The sequence below is a fragment of the Cryptomeria japonica genome, chromosome 4 (assembly GCF_030272615.1).
Source record: "Cryptomeria japonica chromosome 4, Sugi_1.0, whole genome shotgun sequence".
NCBI lineage: Eukaryota > Viridiplantae > Streptophyta > Pinopsida > Cupressales > Cupressaceae > Cryptomeria > Cryptomeria japonica.
The window spans coordinates 259,822,942-259,842,994 of NC_081408.1; positions in this window are offsets into that span (position 1 = coordinate 259,822,942).

Here is a 20,053-nt window from a genome sequence, read left to right on the forward strand (position 1 = left end):
ACCTCAGGATTGATAAAATTAGAATCAGATATTTGAATTGCAAGGGGAATAGCTTCCATCAATATGCAGATAACAATTCACAACTTAATACTCATCTGATTCATCTTTCATCTCTTGTCTATAACATATTTGGACCTCTATATCATGTCAATCTCACATCATATTTGTGTTGCAAGCTAGGGTTGTCGTTGCACCAAACGATCGACTTGTCAATGCCCGATACAATCACTAGACTTATAGAATCCACAGGAGGTTGTTAAACCATGTTGTGAATCCATGCGAGGGATGCTGGCCCACTACCAACAATCTCCCTCCCAGCGTCACTCATCGCTTCCTACGTGATTTGAACCTGTGACCAAGCTCTAATACCACTTGTTACAAGCTAGGGTTGTCATTGCACCAAAAGATTGACCCATCAATGCCCAATAAGAACACTAGACTTATAGAATCCACAAGAGGCTGTTAAATCATTTCGCGAATCCCCGCAAGGGACGCTGGCCCCCTGCCAAAAATTTGCATCCTACATCAACACCTTCTATCTATCTAATTTTTCTAATATATAAATAACTTAATTGATCCATCTCTATATATCCATTGGATCATCATTAATCTCTATTACGCTAGCTCAAACAATTTAGTGTGTATATTCATCATCGACACAAAATATTGCATATAGAAGGCAAACAAGATATGTGAAGATTCACACCAAGTTGGCACACCTTCCAATTATCCTCATAAAGGTTCTACACATAACCGCATTGACCAAAACACATAAGCTAATTCATATCAATATGCTTCACTGAAAACATTTTAATCCGGACCCAAAAATAAAATATGTGAATTGTATGTATGTATGTATGTACATATAGATAGATATTCAATATTTAGAGATGTTCTCCTTAGCATCTTTGTTATTTTATTTATTTATCTTTTCTAATAATTCATGTTAGAATTAAAGGTTCTAGATTATATTGAGTATTATAGTTCTAGGTATTAAAGTCTTACATTCGAGTTTCTAGAATAGTTGGAAAATTCAGTAAAAGCTGGCAATAGTCATCCATATTTAATAGAAAAAAAATAATGTATCGTCAAATAGAATGAAAACTACTTAAATGGCTAATAATTAATTAGAAGGAATTGCAACAATCTAGAAAATTATATTGAATTGTAACCCTAATAAATATATTAAAAAAAAACTGCTAAAAAATTCTAGGACAAAGGATATAAAATCCCTAACCATTATTAAAGCAACTACGGAAGAATTTTTCTAAATTTTTCTTCTCTAGAATAATAGTAAATAAGTACTCAAAGGAGGTATCAAAGATTCTTCAAAATTCATACAAATGAATTGATAAAGTAAAGCTAGTTAAATTATAGTTTCTTAGAAGAAATTTTCAAACCCTTCAAATGCAGAACACTTAGTTTATATAACAATTTCAATAATATCTGACAACCAACTAAATAAATAAAAAATAATTACAAAGATATCAAGGACTAGAATATCATTGAAAAATCCTTAAAAGTAACAATTAAAATTAACCACGTATCTATTAAAATTAAAGAGGCCAGAGATTTGTCATGTGTGATAGTGGATGAATAATTGGGTTCACATCAAATGTGCAAATCAATTCATGAAAAACTATATCAATTCTTTCTTTGAGAAAAAGTACATGTATCAAGCTAGTGTGAAAATAAGAGGGAGAGGAAGAATCATCTCTAAAGGAAATTCTAAAGGTGGTGAAAAAATTAGCTCTCAAAGTTTCAACTCTAAAGATCATGTAGCACATATCCAAAATATTAAAATAACAAAAATGATAGATTTGATAGAAGTAATATTAAATATAATTATTTTCATAAGTATGGTAATTTAAAAAAAAGAATATACAAAAAATTAGTATGACTATTCAAAATAAATTGCAAAGATAGAGATTTTGCCAAGATCAAGAGGCAATGGAAACCACAAATAAGAGAGACAAAATATATGATAGGAATAAACTATATTCTATCAAGATGCAAAATATGATCGACTGGATCATTACAAGATATAGAATGATTGCCCATACAAATAATGTAGATGAGCCTACTTATATAGGCAAGGCTAGGGATATGTGAGCACACAAACATGACATGTGGTTCAATAAGAAACAAGGGTAGGTAGGAAATAGGTGTGGGTAGGTAGGAGAAACAATAAAATATTCCACATGAGGTGGATCACCCACTGAATGTGGAGTGTAACAACAAGATCAACACCATAAAAGGTGGAAATTCTCCTACACACACTATCCCAATGTGGCACAAACACCCAAGTGTCTCATACCCAAACTAGTATTAAATGCATGTACCTAAGTGAACTTAATTAAGGGGTAATAATATCCAAGATGAATAATTATTTACACCAATAGATAGCCAAAGAGGAGACTGAACACAACTATTTGAAAAAATCTATCATACGCGACATTATCAAGCATTCTCCATATCTATAGAAAATCCATGGCCACAACCCTTTGGTGAGAAATATTTTTCTTGAAGGGTGGGAGAATAGTATTTTGTTTGAATAAGGTTGAAATCTAAGTCATTGAAGACCTCATTGCCAAAATCATGGAATGTTGGCAGAAGGTAAGAAATGTAATAGGGATCCAAAGGTGTTAGATGAAGAAGACAATATCTTTCTTAAAAATGGTGAACGGGAGAGTGTTACATGAACCACAGATCAGGGTTATGACTATGTGTCCATAAAACCCCTTTGTGAAGGTTTGTTTGGAAGCTACTTTGGCTCCTTCATGTCTTTTGGGTGGTCATGTCTACTATTATTTGGAAATCCATCATCATTTTATATGTTTCTCTATACTTCTTATTTATAATGTATTTTTTGCTTTTTGCCAAAAAAAAACCAAAAAAAAACCTCAAGTTATTATGAGGTAATCAATCCTTGATGGCCACTTTTCAAGCTTGTTTAGCTATCATTTCTTGATTTTAAATCATTTTCAACATGATAGATGGGTTTCCATGCCCTCTTATCTTGTCTCTTCTCTTTGAATGAGATTAATGCATACGGAAAGAACCCCAATTCCCTAGTTCTCCATGAGCCTCATTCTCCTTATCATTGAGCATGCTAAAGCTTCGATTATTTAGTCTAAATCATCATATTCTAAACATAAAATCGAGTTTCTCTATTGACCCTAAAGATGTCCCATCTGATGATGAAGCTTGCAACCATATTGGTAATCATAAACAACATAAGAAGCTTAATTCCACCCCCAATTGGCCCAATCGATATGAATCAGATAAAGAAGACTCTCATTATGTCCCCTTAGTGGAGTACATTTTGGACTCCCTAACCCCAAGCTTTGCTAAGAGGGGTAATTATTAGGTGGGGGAGTCTTTGAAATCTTCAAAGTACAAAAAGGTGAAAAAGAAGAAAAGAGGCTCTAATTTGTCTCATTCTATGTCTGGGGAAAATAGGGAGGCCAGTTCCTTTGAAGTCATGAAGACTGGAGAATTCAAGTGTGAATATAAAAAAGAAAATGGATAAGGACGCAAAGAACAAGGTTGACATTCTTGATTCTAGGATGGAGCTATAGGGGATATAAATCCACATAGATATCACTATTAAAATAGAGAAAGGCACCCCTATGGGAATTGATAAGGGGTCCTCTACTAATAGAATGGGGGGCATGTTGGTGGTGGCCAAGGATGTGATAAAGGAACAAAGCCCCTTTCTAAATGTATGGTGTCTGAAATCAACTTTCTTACGGATGAGTTTAATACCCTTAATGAAAAAGTGTATTTGGGGTAGAATAGTTTGAATAGGGTTCCTTCTTTGGAAAACAGAAATTAAATGCTTTCTCTTATCTAAAATGTGGCCAAGGATGTTAAAACTATGAAGATGGATCATGAGGAAAATATTAGTTTTTTTGAAGAGGTCATCGATAAGATTCATGATAAGCTTAGGGATGTTGTGGTTGTGAGTATAATTGCTATGTAGAATAGTATCAATGGTCTCAAACAACTGAATAAAAATATTTAAACCCTTAAACATTTGACAAAGGGTAACTCTAGCTTTTCTTCTGCTATTGTGAAGGAAAAAGGGAAGAATGCCACTATAGGTCAACATGGCCAAAGTACAACACCCATTTTTGGATCCTCAACTAGAACACAAAGCCATGCTAAAGGTAATATTAATCAAAACCCATACTATCCATGATGTTCTAAACATCAAGGAAGGTGTTATTCACAAGAATGTATAAAATTAAAAAGTATTAAAGAACCTTCAATAGTTTTCTGGGTCTATCTACCCTTTGGTTTCCTTCTATTCTAATATTTGCCATTTGTTAGTTTTAGTCTGGTTTTCTCCTAGTATTGGTAGTCCTTTTATTGTAAAGTGTTTTTGGGTCCCAACTATTTTACTCTAATAAAAAATATTATCAAGAAAGGAAAAGCTAATGTCTTGTACCCATTTAGTGAATGAATATTTATTTTTCTCATCACTACAAATGTCTAGTTTGGAATCAAAATGAGAAATAATGTAATAGTTCTTGTTGTTGGCAAAGGGATTTGTTATGATCGATTTTAGACATAATAAAAAAAAAGGGAATATTTAGTATACAACATCAATAAAATATTTAGTATACCCCAACAATAAAATATTATCTTTTTTTGTGCCAGGAAAATATTCTAAAAAAGGATATAAAGTATTGTTGAAAAACAAAGACTAAATTATCTTTGATAAAAATAGGAGCAAAGACAATATTGTAGCATTTGAAAGGGTAAAAAATATGAATGTTTCTTCAATGAATGGACATAAAATTCTCAACATAGTTTATAATTTGTCATTTTAAGAACATAAATATTACAATAAAACTAGAGTAAGGAACCCTCAAGATAGCCATGAAAGACCTCTCTAGGGTATTGCATTTGAGGTGCACAAATTTAAGTTATTTTAGACTTAGTCTTTAATGGAAGAGGAATTTGGTTTGTATGTTTCCAACCATAGTAGAGAGTGATAAAAATTATAAAACTTACATTTTAGAAAAATAACATAGGCATCAGTTTTAATCAAAGAAGTCTAGGAGGAAAAAAACATCTTTTCAATTCATGCATTTCGACTTTTTTTATTCCATACAATATAATGCCCCTCCCAGGATTAGTCTTATGATGGTTGTGGTTGATGCTAATGAATCTCATGAGTGATTTTGATTTACTTATTGATAATTGAATCCCTCTTGTTTGAGATATTTTACGATATTATTTAATGCCTTATGCTTCTATAGTGGACGGTGAAATATTTAGAAAAAAATCATATTGTGAGGGTTTATATTGATTCATTCATGATCAGATGTTAGATTTTATTCTTATCTACTAGCCATGGATTGAAATATTTTCTTTATGTATGAGATGTATCATGTGTTCGATTTCATGTATGTGTATGAGTTTCTATGGGGTGTGAGAGGATGATCTTCCATTACTCACTTCAAAGAGACACAAAATGTTACAATTCTCCTTCATTAGTGTTTTTGTAATTGCTGGATATATGTATGTATATTTTTCTCGATGATGTACGATTGCAAGTACAAGGCATCAACTTCACTTGGTTTCACAGATCTGAGCATGCCTACATTATCGTGATGGAAGTTGCGGGAGATAGTCATAAGGCTTGTCATTGTTACACTTAGCCTTGCTCGATTTTAGAGCTTTGTCTATGGTCTTATGTGAACCCTACTGGAGCACCACTTACGCAATTATCCCATGTCTTTGGTATCTGGTATGGGTCTGGTTACTTGTTAAGTTTGGGTTTAATGCTTTATGTGTTGAAATTTAATAATTAACTTATCATTAAGCTTTGATTGTAGTTAAGATTAATTTAATTAATTATTGTAACTTATGAGTAATAAATAATTGATGAATATGATACATGTATAAAGGTATTTATGTAATAATAATACTTTGATTAATTAATAAATTAGCATTAAGGATTTAAATAAATTAATTAAAAATAATGTGTTGTTTAAATATGTTAAATAAAATCTTTATTTTATTAATTATTGGAGTTGTATTTTAATGATTGAGTAAATTTAATTGTTGATTAAATCTATTCATTTATTAAATTCCTTCGAATTTTTAAATTAATTTGATTTAAGTTTTCAAAAAGGGGATGTTTTTTTGGATCTTCCACATGTGCGTTGTGCTAAGGTTAATTTCCATTCCTTGAGATAATTTTTGGGAAACCCTTTTATATTATGGAAAATTTCTAGAATGCAAGGGAGTGTTGTTTTTATTTTCCTTTATGGATTTTGGGGAAAGAGTTTTGTGCATAAAAAGATTGGAAATTTCCAAAGAGGGTTTTAGATTTATTTTTTATTATTTATGTGTTGTCGGGTGCTAGAAAAAGAGGCTTCGCTTGCAAGTTCTGTGTAGGATTGCGATCCAAGGTAGGGGTTACAAAAAATCCCTTTTGTGTCTGTATTTTCTTGAAATAGTTTGAATGAAAATTAGATTGGTTGTTTAAAAGATTGTTTAATATTTTGTTATGGTTTCGAGAAAATGTGATTTAATAATCATGTTAGCAATCTCTCTGTTCATAAATCTATAGTTGTAGTTTTCAATTATTAATAATATTGGGTTGCCAAAATTGTTTTGTGTTTTTGGTTTTATTTTAAATTGAATAATCATGTTAACAATCTCTCTCCTAATTTCTCTCTCTCTCTCTCTCTCTCTCTCTCTCTCTCTCTCTCTCTCTCATATATTTTATTGTGAGTAGTTGTGTAGGCCCATATTCCCATTAAAGTGGGGGATTAATGTAGCATCATAAATTGTCACTAGGCTAATTTACACCTAATGTTTAGTCCCTACTTTATCTTGTCCTATCCTCATCATGTTTCTAGGTTTATTGTTCCTATTCTCTAGCTTTGCGATCATAAACAACCTTTTGTGGGTCCTACCATGGGATACCCACCATATTTTAGCTTTATTTTGGTCCCGATCCCACCCAGTCATGCCCAAATTTAAAATGGGTTAGGGCTATATCTAAATGGTAAGTTTTGATCTTCATGGCTCTGCATGATCATTGGTGGTTGGCCTAATCAGTTGGAGGTTGGCCTAGTCTCCATCCCTATAACTTGTGCATCCATGAAGAATTCATCATCAAGCATTTTCAGAGATATTTAAGGCTACATGTCCATCCTTCAACCATTGTGGAGAAAAAATACATCAACCTTATGTAAGGATGTGTGTATGATTATGGTTTTGTGTTTTTCATGCAATTTCATACAAAATTTGTGATTACATTCAAAGAGAAAAGCGTGATAAACAACAATTATAGATCTGACATATATTTATCTAGAATTTGTTTCAATATTTTCATTATCTCATTGAACTTACTTCATAAACTTGGGTTTGAATTAGGCAAACCCCTAATCACAACAAATTATTTTTTCTTTATATGTGCATGAAATAGGTACAAAGGTGCATTTGTGGTGATCAATAGGATTCATAGAGATGATCAAGTTCACCTTTTGACGAGGATAAATTCAAAGAACCAAGGAGAATTAATGCACCCTAGCCTTGCCAAATCAGATGGAACTTTGGGAAACAAATACGACACATATTCTTTTACTTAGATCCATGTTGGTGGCTCAGTACAACATATGTAGCTCACTATTTCTTCCAATTTACTTAATAAATTCCTTTTTTAACCCTAATTTCAACATTTTCACAAATACATCCTTCTATATAGAAAGAAGGGAAAACAAACTAGGTGAACCTAATCAAAATTTTAAGAATTTTTCCCATTAGGATTAATCCTAGATCTATTAGGTCCATACCTCTTTCAATGTGGTTTTTTATCAAGTTAAATTAGTGGCTTTCTCACTTTAATTAGTGAAACCCCAATTTTTACCAGTACAAGAATATTTGTAAAAGAAGCATCTTGCAACAAGTGTAAAGGGATCCTTTTGAGGGATGCATAGTAAAATGAGGAAGAGATATTTGCCTAAATATTTCTACCTCTAATAATAAAGATATTTAATAAAGATTATGTCTTTTGAAAGGGAATGAAAAATATAGATGAAAAATAGAGATTTGGTGATGGTTTATATGGTTTGTAGTGGTTGTCAACTAAATATGACTGTTCTCGTGAATAATTTGTGAATCAAGTTTGGTCCAAATTATGATAGATATTAATGTATATTAGGGGTAGATGTAATGGTAAAGGTCTCAAATAATAACTTAGAAAGGCATAGGGAGCAACATAGAACATACTTCCTTCAAAAACCTTCACTAGCCCTCCTAAAAGGTTTGGTTGCCTGAAGTTTTTTAATTAGGAATGACCTTCAACCTGTGAACACATATTTAGATACCCATTTACCATTTATACATTGCAATTCAAAATGAGGTAGGGTTATTTTTTATGGATAGGGGCAAAATAATGATTGTTCAATTTGAATTAGGCCTAATTAGGCTTGTGGGCTTATAGGGCAACTTGGTTAACTCAATTCCAAATGTCTCAAATTATTTTTAAAGCCAATTTAGGGTATAGGTAGGTTCCCAATCCCCTTAAAATATTCATAAACATTCCCAAATCAATTTTATTCAATGCAATGCAAATTTGAACTTTTTGTCAATGGTTTCAACCTAATACATAGAGATATCAGGACTAGGGCATCAATTTTCCATAGGAAAACCTTCTCCTCTTCTTATGTAACTTTTTTGTCTTTAATAAAATCTATTTAAAAACTATTCCACTAAGTTTTAAAATATTTCATTGGTGGAAAATTGATTTGTACATTTTTCTTTCCTTCTAGTTAACCTACAGAGGATTTTAACCCTCCTAGAGAGAAATGCTTATAACTTCTTCAAATCTGAATGAGATTTAATTCCACGAGTCATAAATGAAAGGTAACTTAGGATAGAATCATCTCCAATCAGTTTTAGAATACCATGAGATTGTAAAAGAAAGTGGGAAGCAATATAGCAACAAAAACCAATTTAGATTACAGAAATAATGATCTTTATATGAATGCCAACATCAAAAATATTCTTCCAAATTCATTCCAGCCCCTTCGGTTGATGAAGAAAGGAAATTCATTCCATCCCCTTGGGTTTATCTTTACAACTAAAATTTTAATTATGGATAAAAAATCATCCTTTTGGTCACCTTAACACAAAAGTGTAAAGTTTCTCGTTACAATGCTATGCAAGTTTGTACAGTATCTCTACTTTGACACCATTAGACTCCCCAAGGCTCAAAATAAGTATCAAGAAACATAAATGGTATCACATGACCTTATTACACTAAATAACAACAATTGAAGACAAAAAAACAACTTTCACTTATAAGACCTAGTCTTAGACCAAAGATGCTCCTGCACGAGATACACATCATCTATTAATGAAGTTACTATACTATGTTGGTGGATGTAAATTTTTATGAATTTTAATTTTCAAATATTCGATTGTTTTGTATTTGGATATAATTATGTTTGAGTTTTTGTTGGTGTAGTAACAAAGCAGTAGTGTATAGGATTACATTGCATTCCTTTTATTTTAGTTGGTTGAAGTGATGTGGTTCATTGTTTAGGATTAATTAATGTTAAAAAATACTATGGTTGTCATCCGCAAGTGTTTTTGGTGATCTGTATTCAATTTTGAGTAAGAGGTAATGGTGCAGGTTAATAGAGTTATCATTTGGGGCTAGCCTATGGTGCTTTGGTTTTAGAAGTAGCATGGAGTTGCATACAAGTTAATTTGTATATTTTGGAAGGTGTGACAACATGGTGTGATTCCTCACATGTTTCATTTGCCTTTTTTATTGTATTGGGACTATTTAGAGGCCAACTATTTTATATTTACATATTACAACTAGATAGGTCGACCTAATGGATGTTATTGTAGTTGTAGATGGTATATAAATGGTGGAATCATTGTGTATATTAATATAAAGTGAGTGAGTATTGTGCAAAGTGAATGAGAAGCAATAGAGAGGTTAGATAATATAGTAGACTAGTAATGAAGGAAAATTCTAATGTGTTTTGAATCGTGAACTATGATAAGCATTTTTGTGGACGCGATTCCTTGCATTTGAATCTTATTGACATTTTGATATCAAAAGTTTGATATTGCCTTGAAGAATTTTTCTTCAGTATTTTGTAAGTTTTTATTTTATCTTTCCTTAAGGTTTTGTTCCTTATTATTTCGAGCCATCTTAGGGGTAAGGAGTTCCTTGACCTTTAGCTTAAACATTGTAACTTGTTTATCATATAGTGAGATATTTATCATTGTGGGTTTTTTCATAGTTGATTTTTCATGTAAAAAACTTGGTGTTCTTTTGTGGTTTCAACTATTTAGTTTAATGCACATGGTATATGGAATGAATGTTAAGTAAAAGGTTAAAATTGTTTATGTTAGTATATTTTGATTCAATCTGCCTCCTAGAATTTGGTAGTGTTCAACAATTGGTATCAGAGTAAGGTTCTTGAAGAAGCAGTTTAACAACTGAGGTAGATCTGATATTTGAACACTATGTTCAGGCTAGAAGAGTATTTAGATTCTATGGAACAACATGAGTGAGATATTGATGCTATGATAGATATGAAAAGATAGTTGAAATATGATCTTTTTCATATAGATGAAAGCATGGAAAAATCCAATAAAGTAGAATAAAATGTTTCCTATATGAGAAAGCAACTTTATGAAGGAAAAAAGACCATTAATAATTTTGAAACAAATTTACATGATAAGACTAATTATTGTACTAGACTTGAAGAGGAAGTTCTTACACCGAATAAAGAATTGAAAGATGCAGAAGAATAAATTGACAAGGGCTTGAAGCTTAAATATGAAACTAAAGTAGTTGATGTGATGCTAAATACTGAGAAATATAATAAAGAAAAATGTAGAATTGGCTTTGAGAAAGGTGAAAATTCTAAGACTCCTAGCAAAGAAGATAAAGGAAAGGAAAAGGTTAAGGATGAATTGAATGACCCTAATAAAATTTAATAAGGTTTTATTTTTGGTTTGGAATAAGAAGAATCGTAAAAGGACTCCTCTTGCTCAAACTAGGTATTCATTAACCTTCAATGGTAATTATTTTTTACAAAATAAATTTGGAAATGGAGTTAATGAATGTAGAAGTCAAATCGGATCTCAATCATTTAATGGTCAATGTTTAATTGCAATAAATTTGGACATAAGGAAAATGAGTGCAGAAGTAGTATGGTTTGGAATAGATATGCAAACACAAACTATGGTAGAAATGTTTAGTCATTCAATAGATCCTATTATGCTTGTAGCAAGTTTGAGCACAAGATTCTTGAGCGTAGGTCAAATCTTAAAATGAATAGAAATAGTTCACAACAATGTTTGACTTTCTATAATTGCAATAAACTAGGTTATATTACTAGGTTCTATAGAGAAAAGAATGAAAGGACTAGTGGTTCAGTAAAGAAGTTTGATGCCAATGAAGAGAAGGAGAAGACATGAAGATGACATTGATGAAGAAATTGGATGAGAAAGTGGAGGGAAATATTGAGGATGGGTCTTTACCTACCAATGGTGCAGATTCCTCTTTCTAAAACTAAGTAGATAACTTTGTTTATGAGGGGGAACTGATTGTAGATCTTATGTGCTCTAATGTGGTTTGGATGCTGAGTTATTATTAGCATGATAGAGTTCATGAGAGTATTTATAGAGCTTACAAGATGTTTGTGATGGTCTGTAGTATTTTTTGTGTTTTGATAAAATAAAGTATTAAGTCTATGAGTTATAATCATAAAATACATTTATGTTGGATTAACCCTTATTAGGTGGATGCAATGGATAAGTTGGCTTATTGAGTTTATTTTGATCACTTTATCACTTGTGAATTTATGGATGTCTTAAGTGCAAATTAATTTTCTATGTAACAAGTGCATTTGAAGGTTTCTACAAACCCTAAGTCTTTTGTACATAATGAAATGGTCATTCCTATTGTTGTTGATCCTGAATTGAATTCACAACTTGTTTTCAAGACATATCCTTATGTGGTGATGGTGCATGACAAATATGGTCATTTTTAAGGGTTTTGGTTGATTGCATTTTTATGAAGTTGTTAGGGAATACATCCATGCGTAACTAAAATGAGTAATTTATGCAAAGTTTCATGATATTTGGAATGAGCTTACGGAAGCAAATCTAATCACATTCAAGGAGTTATACAAGAATACTTTGGCAATGAGTTTGAATATCTAGAAAGAGTTCACATATTTTTGCTATGAAGATGGCTGGATTAAGATTATATTGAGTAATGTTAATGAATATGTGATGTACCTAGATTGACCAGATAAGATTAAAAATGATTTCATTAAGGTATTGACTAGTTTGTACTCCATCAATACTATTACAATGAAGAAGATGGTGAATAATGATACTATTGCAGAGTTAACAAGTGCAAGATCAAATGGATACCTTCTTCTTCTTTCATTTTTTCCTAGGTCTTCCACAAATACTTAGGGAATCCTTAATATTTATGGATACCTTCATCCTCATCTCTTCAGAAACCAAAGCATCGATCACATCTTCAATTTTAAAATTAATAGAAGTACTACAAATAGGCATAACAAAAGAATCATGCAAATCATGCAAAGAACATGGTAATATATAACATTTCCCCTTCTCATACATCTTGAAATCAAAAAAAATTAATTGAGCTACCAACATTTTGATTACTTCTAAGTGGATTGTACTTTTTCAACCCTCTTCAGTTCTCAAAAACTACAATCGCTTCCTCAAGAAAATCGTAATCATGAAGGATTTAACTTGATGCATCTCACCAAGTTTCTTGCATAACTTCTTTGTAGAGGACTCTTCATGCATACTAATTAAAATAGAATCTACCAAAAAAAATTGATTAGACCCTTGTCTCTATAGTCCATAACATCATACATAGTAGTTGTAGAGGATCTATAGGTTTAGAGATTTTCTCATCAAAATATTCCCATAGATCTAGATCTATTAATAGATCCTTCATATTCATCTGTTTCTATTAAAAATTATACATCTCTATTCTCTCGGATAAAATTGACATATGAAAACTCTTTCAACAAGATGACAAAGTATCTTGTACACATACTCCCAGTCAAATTCAAATTAGTTCAAAAAACCCAAGAACCTACTACTGAAAACAAATATGACCAAGAATTGATACCACTTGTAAGGGAGTTAAGGTTGCAAAATAAATTCCTACAATAATCTTGAGAGGAAGGTAATGCAAATACTTTTTAGATGTTAACAACAATTAAGGAAAATTAAGACAAATTAAGAAAAATAAAATGCATGGCACAACACGGTGATTTACATGGGGAGAACCCTTTCATGAGAACAACCTAACAAACCAAAATTTGCCCAATATATTATTCAAAAATTAACGAAAGAATAAAATATGCTTGTAGGGCAATCTTCTCATAGGAGGATCACCAAATAGAGTTCCAAAGGTAACTCAATTGATATAAGACTTCTATACTCCCACAAACTAGATATATAGGTGATATAATACATGAAAATGTCAAATGGTATTAAAAAACCAAGAGCTAAAACCACCAAAAATAGTGGTGTCCAGCATATCTTTAATCCAAGATGCCCTATGATATGTGAAAATATACACAACAACACATGTAGCTCACATTTACAACTCATTTATGTGTCTAGCATATTTTTATGTTTCCTATTTCATGAGACCTAGATTTTTGAGGCCATGACCTTGAATCAGGTTTTCAATCACTGAGTTGTTTAAAGTGTTAGAACATCTTGCAACATTCTCTATCATTATGTAACCATCTACACCAATTATGGCTACTTTTTGGCCATTTCAAAGCCTCTAAGGCCTTGAAAATTGTCTTTGAAACTTTCATTTGGAATTTTAATACCATCAAACCTAGAAATGAACTTGCAACAAAAAATTATCTGTATTCTTATTTATCCAATTCATAACTTTGGGAAAAAAATTGGACTAATTCATACTCAAATGTAAACTTGATATAAATAGTTTCCTTACATAAATGCAAGATTGAGACACCATTCTCTTAATAGTCCTTTCTTAGTCATATTGAAAATAATGACCTTTTACTTTAATATACTTGTAAACCATGAGTATCACAATGTGAACTCAATGTATCAAACATTTTCTATAAGTTCTAAAAACTATATGACATGCAAACAATACTAAGCAAAATACGAGAATATGGATAGCCTTGTTTAACATAGATTCTATTATTAATATCCTTTCTATATCTAATATGATTTGAATCTAGGCCAACGAAAGGAACAAATAATTATTTTAGAATGTGTAAGTCTTGAATTAGATACATAAACAATTGTCTTGTAATGGTATTGAATTCCTTAGAAAATTCAACTATATAACAATTTTTTTTTTCTTATAAGAGATTGCTTCTATAATTATGACTACAAGTGTTAATAAATGACTAATTGTTTAATGTTTCTCTTAGAAATTACTTTTCTTTTTACTAATACTTTATTGAAATATTAAAATGTAAAGATAAATCATCCAATACTATAACAAATAGCTTACTAAAAATATGTTTAACCATTGTAATACAACAATTTATTGGGTCTTATAAACTTTGTAATTTAAATATGACAAATAATATAAATTGTCCATACATATAGAACTCCTCAAGAAATAACTAATAACCACTTTAAGGGATTAAGAATATGCATTACAGACATGTTAAAATATAATGATTTTTTTGTCTCATGTTTTTTATGTCATAAGATATATTAGATGCAAAGTTTACAAAAATTATTTTCATAAAATATCTATTCAAGTAGGTTTTAATTTGTTGTGGTATGCACACATCATGAGGAGAAGAATGCCGATGTATGTGTTTTGTATTAGTGTTAAGTCATCATTATATATGAGGGGAATTTTACCAATAGCCATTACAGCTAACTTCACACATCCTAAGCTCCTAAACAACATATTGGATTTCAATAATTTTTTGAATTGTCTTCATATGTGACTTAACTCCATATAGCTATTATTTTGGCTTTTGGGTAGTAAAAATGAATGGTGTGGGATTCATTATGCACACAAGAGTAAAAAATTTGTTGTTTCAAAGTATTGCCCCATACATATTTGTTATTGCACTGTTAACCATTCATTTTGACAACCAATTTTTTTAAAACAATGAATTGAATACTTATGCTCAAATGTCACAACAATCATAAAGTATTAGTACTTTTAAAGTTCCACATTTAATCTAATTACTATCTTTTTTCAACTAATAGGTATACCAATAAGTAGCTATTGACTTACTAGATGATTTTTTAGATGATTTTCTAGTGGACATTTAATTAACAAAATCCAAAGAATGGTAAGTAAAACATACAAACTACTTGGGCCCCTTCCACTAGTGTCTCAAAACAATAGAAAGAATGGTAGAGGTGCTCAGGGAGAACTTTCCTTTGAGGTTTATAGAATTTCTTAAAAGTAGAAAGCATTCTAAGAACAAAGCATTCTAAGAACAACGCATCCCAAGAACCCATAATTTTTCTTGTACTGATGTTTATACAAAGAGTGAAATTGTACCCTAACTATATTTTATATATTGTGATTTTCAATTTAATTAATAAACAAAATAAAAGGTTTAATCAGGGTTCATTTTGCTCCGTTCATAGACAATGGCCATTTATGTTGACTAGCGATAAAGCCATGGCCGTATTTGTTTCAGTCAAGTCATGAGCCCATTATTGTACTAGTTTCGTCATTACTCAAGGTACACAGCAACATAGATGGTGGTTTTGGATTCAGAATAGTCGCAGCCCATAGATTATGGGCCTTTAAGCATGACCTTAAACGATCCCATCAACTTTCCCCACCGACACAAGTATAAAAATCTGCCCCGGCCAGGTGAAAAGATCCCGACAAATTTGCGCTTACCTCAATTACTTTGAGATGTTATGTGTTCTGTAAAGCTGACGTAACAATCCCATTGTTAAACGCATCCTTTGGTATTCCCTGTACTCATAGACATGATTAACCACTACAATACAATACAGTATGTCACTAAACATGGATAAGCTCGAAAGACAGACAGAGATTGAAAATAAGCTTCTGTTTCATGTTTAGTGGACCGCAACCCTTGGACATCAAAAGCTAGGGCTTATAATCGACGGCCTACATCACAATAGACAATTGAAAATGATGTTACAATAAATAGAATTGCCGCCCCCTCAAATCGGAGCGTCGGTTGTCGCCATACGTGTTCCATTACTCTATTCAGATTAATCCATCTTTCGAAACCCTGAGTTTACAATCTCACCATAGTTCTGATATTTCATTCTAGTCTTAGCTAATCCAGTTGCGAGGGCTCTTTTTATTTAGTATAAGTTGGTTTTGTTTGAGATAAATAATGGTGATGAGATTTCTTGGAATTTTGAGAGATCTCCTCCTGCAACTTTTATCTTTGGGAAAATTTATGATAGCAATTGAAAAATTATATTTTTGGTAATTGTAAACCAAAGAGGGGTTAAAAACGGAAAACGAATAATGGAGAAACAATTTAAAAGAAACATAGCAGTAGCTTCACAAATCAAACTCAAACTAGTGATAGTAATTCTAAAAAGTGTACATAGCAACTCTAAAGAGAACACATATATTAGCTTCAAATGAGCATACGCAAATGTTCTTGAGAGAGAACAGATAGCTCTAGAGAAAACAGAGACAATAGAAAATCGAAGTTTTGTTGATATTTTGTATTATAAATATTAATATTTTTTAAATATTATATATATAGAGAGAGAGAGAAAAGTTTTGTTGATGTTTCTTTTTGAGTCTTTATGTTCTTAGCTGTTTTACTTTTTCTAACAATTTATATTAGAACCAGATGTTGTAGATTGTATTGAGGATTAAAACTCTAGATATTAGAGTTTTATTTTTGAGTTTTTAGAATAGTAGGAAAAGATATTATCAGTTAGCAATAGTAATTCATATTTAATGGAAGCAAGCTTAATGTGTGGTTAAAGAAAATAAAATCTATTTAAGTGACTATTAATTTATTGAAATTAATTGTAAGTAGACTCATAAATTTAGCAAACGTTCTAGCATATGTAACCTAAAAGACTTTGATAAAAGAGACTAGGAGGAAGGATGCAAAATCCCTATGAATTATTAAAGAAACAATGCCAAAAGTCATCTTCCCTAGAATAGTAGTAGCTCACTAATCAAAGGAGGCATCAATGATTCTTGAAAACTCATATAAAAGAATTAATAAATTAAAAGACAAATTATAGTTTCTACGAAGAGAGTTTGAAACCCCTTGGATGAGAAATAATTAGTCTATTTTATAATTTCACATAATATCCTATAGTCCAAGAAATCAAAAGAAAATTAATAGTGAAGATATTAAGTATTAGGATATCATTGTAAAATCCTTTAGGAATGTGACCATCAAAGTTGACCCTATATCCATTATAATAAAAGAGGCTCCTGATTTATCACACATGATAATAGATGACTTGATGAGTTCTCTTCAAATATAGAAATAAATGCATGAAATATTTATTCGTTACCATTTATTAAAAACATATAAATATCAAGCCAATATGAAATTAGGGGGGAGAGGAATAACAAGGTTTTTAAATGAAATTTTAGAGTTAGTGGAAGAATTATGTCTAAATGATGTAATTCTAAAATATCTAACTCCAAATTAATAGATATCTAAGAGGGAGAATGTAGCTAATAGCCAAAATCTTAACACAAGAAAAATAATAGTATATTGAACCATAGGTATGATAAAATTAATATTAAGTGTTTTTTATAAGGATAAATGGGGTTTACAAGGACCCAAAACCTAAACCAAACCAACAAGAAACAACAACAAAACAGGGGAGCGACCCCAAACAAAAAAAAAGGAAAAAAAGAAACACGGACAAACAAGCCAAAGCAAAAAACCACTCAGTTAAGGGAGAGCACTAGATCCTTATTCTTTTGGATGGAAATCCTGTTGATTTCGTCAAGCTCCTCCATGATGAATTTGGCGGTACCCTTGTTGTTGCTTCTGCTCTTGAATCTGGAACTGGGTCGAGTGGTTTTGCTGTCTCCAGCAGCCATATCATCTCCTCCAAGATCTTTCATTGGGTCACTGTGATAGGATCTATAATCAACAACCATGTCATTAATCTTTTCAAGCCCCTCAATACTATATTTCATGGCTTCTTTACTAATGTCGACCAGGTTCTTGAGGTTTTTCTTAATCTCAACCATGGATTGTTCCACCTTATTAATCCTTTGTTTGTGGTTACATTTCATTACCTCAACATTCTTAGAGAGTTTTTGAGTCATGATCATGAGTTTCTCCGACTTGCTGGGTTCAGGGGAAGCAGTGAAAATGTCAATTATTGCTTTAACCCCCATTTTGAGGGTGTCAATTTTGCACTCGACCCACTTCCAGGAGAACTCCTAGCTTCTAGTGGCTGCCATGAACAAATTCATCAGACTACCATCCTTCCCCTGATTATATTTCTGGACATTGATAGGGATGTCCAAATTAATCCCTTGGTCCATAATCTTTGGACAATGATCCTTCGCCACCAGCTTTTTCCTTTTAGCGAGGGGTTCGACCTTGGAGATCAGCTTGTTGTTGATTTTGTATTTACTAGCCGCCCATCTGGGGGGATTCTTGATACCGAGCGTCTTAGGAGTGACCATCTTTTCCTTTGAATCCACAGGTTCGTATTGAGGGTCATCAACAGGAACCCCATTATCGTCCAGGTCCATCTCCGGCTTAGAGACATCTTGGACCTCCATCTACAGGCCAATCTCAACAAGCGGGGCCAAAATTTCAAGGGATTTGGCGTGTTCCATGATAAGGAAAATAAGCCCCTCATGAAGAACAGGGTTGTTAGGGTTTTCTAGGTGCTTTTCTAGGCTATTCTCAAGGGAGGAGGCTAGATAGTAAGGAACAGAGATAATTTTACCATGTCGAAAATGATTTAGGATAGTGAAATGGTAGGAGAAGATGCTTGCATACCTACCATCGAGGGTGATATACCTTATTATAATGTCTCCCATGTCAGCCCATGGGACCATGAGGCCTTTTCTATTATAGTCACAATTGGCCATCTTGGTAACCCTGGAGCGCTCCTTCCATTTGTCAAAGAAATTTGATAAATCCTTCTCCCCTATTTTTTTTATCCCTATAAAACCTTCTTCCAGTCGTAGCTAGACCAGTGACCATTGCCAACAAAGTCTCATCAATTTGATAATTGGCACCATAAGCCCTGAGACTCCCTTTTTTCCATCCGTTAACAAAGGCCTCTGTAATCAGACGAGAGGGGCCATGAAGCTAATCCAAGTAGGGGATGAGACCACCATCAATGACTATCTGCGAGACATCTTTATTCTTTTTCCACTTCTTGCAAGTAGAGGGCTCTTGTCTATTCTTATCCCCTCCCATTATACTCATGGTCACCAAATAATAGGAGAACGGGCTCACTATCGCCAACCAGTCACAAAAAATGGGCCACACCCAAAGGATATCCAACAATAGCAGAAAAACCACACAATGAGATAGGAAATCCAGTCGTTGAGGAGGTTTGTAGATTTTTTATTAGGGAAAAATAGAAAGATTCATTTCCATATCAACTTAGTCATGTCATGATGAGGGATCATTGATTAACGGAGTAATCGTTACATGGCAGTTCACATAGATTTTTGAGGAAAGCATCCTTGCTACTCCACTAGTTGGCTGCCACATATCCCATAGCTAGATTGGCCAATAGATCTGCCACCTTATTGCCTTCCCGGTATATGTGCAAGATTTTGAAATCTATCAGTTCATTAATTATATTTCGGCAGACCTTGATCAGGTTGGCAATCATCCAGCTAGGATCCGTGCGACCACTCAGATAGTTGATAGTGTTTAGCAAGTCGGACTCCAACCACACTTTAGTAAACCCCTCTCTTTTAGCCATGTGTAGTCCAATGTGGGCAGCACTCACTTCCGTGTAGTGGTTAGTTTGGGTGCCCAGGGGGAGGGCCACCATGGGAACCAGCAGACCAAAG